Here is a 4160-nt window from a genome sequence, read left to right as displayed (position 1 = left end):
ATATATATATATTCTTCTCTGGTATATATATACCAGAGAAGAATACCAGGGTTAAATTCTGTGTGTGAGTGAGAAGAATAAGAGTTGTTAAAAGGAGTGGAAGGGAGGAGAAAGAGTTGTTAGAAAGATTTAAATGGATATTGTATTTATAGTATTATAATAAATTATTCAATTTTAACATGTGTCTCTGTTTTATTTTCTATAGATATTCTCTTTACATTTTAATATGTTTACCTGTTTATTAGTTGACTTAAAAGCAAAATTGACCATTATATCAAGAGGTGAAATGTATTGCTTAGATATTAAGGCCATATTCATACATATCTACTCCCATCCCACCCAAACACAATGCTCTGATCTTATTGTTCCCTACATTCATGTAAGAGCCCAATGGCATGTATTAGCTTAATGTATTTATTAATTATACACAAAATAGTTTCAATCTATCATTTAATTTTGTCTAATTAAGGGCTTACATATATCTGAGTGAATGGACTGCATGTAGCAGATAAATTGAGTTCTCTAGGAAAGCCTCAATTATTTTGCTCTTCTATTACTAGCTTAATCATAACTCCTTACTCCCCATTACTCTTTAATGGGTAGATTATGTTTAGTTTATATACAATCAGTAATATCTCTTTAAAAGTCACATGCTAAGATTTGGCTATCCAATGAAAAGCATACCATATAAAGTGATGGCAACAAGATCACAATTTCAAGACCAGCCTTTGAAACAGTTATTTGAGGCCAATCTAGGTTATAAAAGATGATTTTAAAATGAAATACTAGTAGCACTGATGAATGAATTGCTTTAAGTTTTGCTTTGCATTGAACTGTGGATGGACCATCAAAATCACATACTCACAGGATGAGCTAAATGATACTGAACTGAAGGACAATATGGCTTTGTGGCAATGAAATTCTTCCTCATAGGAAATATCACTAGCAAATAATGCTATTTATAATCCATGTAACTAATTAAACATTGATATCCTGGGGGTGGAGTTTGAACCAAGTCTTTGGCATGCATAGCATATGATTGGACCCTTTCTGAACCACATCTCTAGCTTGAAAACCATACAACTAAAACAAAATTTACACACATTCTGTATACTGTTAATATTAATACTTACAAAAACAAATTAATATTTAAAAATTTGCAAATAGTTTGAATATTCTTTTATCTCTAAGGAGAAGAAAATGACAACCACGTTTAAAATACTATTTGACAGGACAAGTGGTCATGGATTTGTTGATCTAAATATTTTAATTTTAATTTTTTTAATTATTTTATTTATTTTCATTCCAGTTTTTGTCCCACTCAATCCCCCTCCCATAGTTCTTCATGCCATTCCACCTCTCCTTGCCTCTGAAAAGGTGATCCCCATACAATCTGGCCTTCCCCTTCCCTGGGGCCTCAAGTCTCTTGAGAATTAAACACCTCTTTCTTCTACTGAGGCCAGACCAGGCAGATCTCTGCTACATATGTGCCAGGAACCTCAGACCAGCCCATGTATACTCTTGGTTGATAGTTCAGTCTCTGGAAGCTCCTTGGGGTCTGAGTTAGGTGACACTGCTGGCCTTACTATGGGGTAGTTCTCACTTTCAGGTTTTTAATACTTCCCTCAATTCAACCATTAAGGTCCCTGACTTCAGATCACTGGTTGGTATAAGCATCTGCTTTTATTTCAGTCAGCTTCCACTAGGGCCTCTCAGAGGAAAGCCATGCCAGGGTCCTGTCTGTAAGCACATCATAGCATCAGTAATAGTGTCAAGCCTTGGGGCTCCCTACCCCAGTCTCCTATAAGACAGATCCCAAGTTGGGCTGAATTTTGGACTGCCTTTCCTTCAGTCTTTTTCATTTTTGTCCTTGCAGTTCTTTTAGACAGGGACAATTCTGGGTCAGGAATTTTGACTATAGGTTAGTAATTCTGTCTCTACCCTTGAGGCCCTGTCTATCTACTGGAGGTAGACTCTTTCAGCTCCCTTTCCACAATGTTGGGCATTTTGACTAAGGTTACACCCAATGAGTTTCTCATATCCTGGGTATCTGGTATATTCTAGAGGGTCTGGCTACCTGCCGCTCCCAGAGTCTGCTTATTTCCATTCATTCTCTTGGCCCTCTGGGCTTTTCTTTTCTCACCTTCCCATTATATCTGATCCTGCTTCCCTTTTTCCCTTCTCCTCTCCCTCCCCTCTCACATCCAGGTACCTCCCTCCCTCTGCCTCCCATTATTACTTCCTTCCCCCTTCAAGGTGAGATTGAAGAATCCTCACTTGAGCATTTCTGCTTCCTACACTTCATTCATATGAAGTCTTTAGGTTGTATCCTAGGTGTTCTGAACTTTTTGGCTAATATCCACTTAACAGTCAGTACATACCATGCATGTCCTTTTGGATCTGAATTACCTCACTCAGGATGATATTTTCAGTTTCTATCCATTTGCCTGCAAAATTCACTGTTTGTAATAAATAGGTGGTATACCTTTGAGTAAATGAAACATATTTTTTTTTATCCATTCTTTAGTTTAGGAACAATAGTGTTGTTTCCAGCTTCTGGCTATTACAAAAATGGCTGTTATGAACATGGTGGATCACTTGTCCTTGTGGTGTGATGGGTTATCGTTTGGGTATACGCCCAAGAGTAGTAAAGCTGGGTTTTCAGGTAGAAGTATTTCCAATTTTCTGAGGAGCCACCAGATTAATTTCCTGAATACCAGTTTGCAATCTCATCAACAATAGAAGAGTGTTTCTCTTTCTCTACACCCTTACCAGCATGTAAGGCCATTCTGATTGGTATGAGGTGCAATCTTGGGCTCACTTTGATTTGCATTTCTCTGATGAGTAGGGATTTTGAACATTTCTTTACATACTTCTAGGTCATTTGAGATTCCTCTGTTGTAAATTCTCTCTTTAGCTCCATACCCAATTTTTAATTGGGTTATTGGGGCTTTAGAGGTTAATTTCTTGAATTCCTTATATTTTGGATATTAGCTGTTTGCCAGATGTAGGGTTAGTAAAGATTTTCCCCAATCTATATATTGCTAATTTGTCTTGCTGACAGTGTCTTTTACCTTACAAAATACCAATTAGACCATCACCATTTATTTAAGATGTGTTCTTTTTCCACTTTATGGTTTTGGGTTCTTTGTCAAAGATCAAGTGTCCATAGATGTAAGGATTTACTTCTGTCATTTTGATTTTGTTCCATTGATCCACTTATCTGTCTTTATACAAATACTATGCAGTTTTTACAACTATTAGTTTGTAGTACAAGGTGAGGTCAGGGATGGTGATTACCCCAAATGTTCTTTTATTTTTAAGAATTGCTTTGGCTATCCTGGTTTTTTTCCCATATGAAGTTGAGAATTGCTCTTTCCACGTCAGTGAAGAATTGTGTTGGAATTTTGATGGGGGTCACATTGATTCTGTAGACTGTTTTTAGTAAGATGTCCTTTTTCACAACGTTAAACCTCCTCATTTTTGAGCATGAGAGATCTTTCCATTTAGAGGTCTTCATTTTTTTTTTTCAGAGATTTGATGTTCTTGTCATTCAGATCTTTCACTTGCTTGGTAAGAATTACACCAAGATATTTTATACTAATTGTGACTATTGTCCAAGGTTTTGATTCTCTAGTTTCTTTCTCAGCCTGATTATCATATATGTAAATGAAGCCTACTGATTTGGTTGAGTTAATTTTATACTATACCACTTTGCTGGAGTTATTTATCAGCTGTAGGATTGCTCTGGTAGAATGTTGGGTTTGCTTATGTATGCAATAATTACATCTACAAATAGTGATACTTTGACTTCTACCTTTCCAAATTGTGTCTGTTTGATATCCTTTTCTTTTCTAATGACTCTAGCTAGAACTTCAACTACTATATTGAGTAGAAAGGGAAATAGTGGAAAACCTTGACTTGTCCTGGATTTTAGTGGCATTGCTTCTACTTTCTATTTAATTTGATGTTGGCTTTTGTTTTGATATACATTACTCTTATTATGTTTAAGTATGTGCCATAACTTCCTGATCTCTCCAGTATTTTTAACATGACAGTGGGTTGTATTTGTCAAAGGCTTTTTCAACATCTAATAAGATAATCAGGTGGTATTTTTTCTTGAGTTTCTTTATATAGTATATTATCTTGATAGATTTTCA

Source organism: Mastomys coucha, unplaced genomic scaffold, assembly GCF_008632895.1.
Source record: "Mastomys coucha isolate ucsf_1 unplaced genomic scaffold, UCSF_Mcou_1 pScaffold15, whole genome shotgun sequence".
NCBI lineage: Eukaryota > Metazoa > Chordata > Mammalia > Rodentia > Muridae > Mastomys > Mastomys coucha.
The sequence above is the reverse complement of the archived record's forward strand: the minus strand, read 5'-3'. Positions refer to the sequence as shown.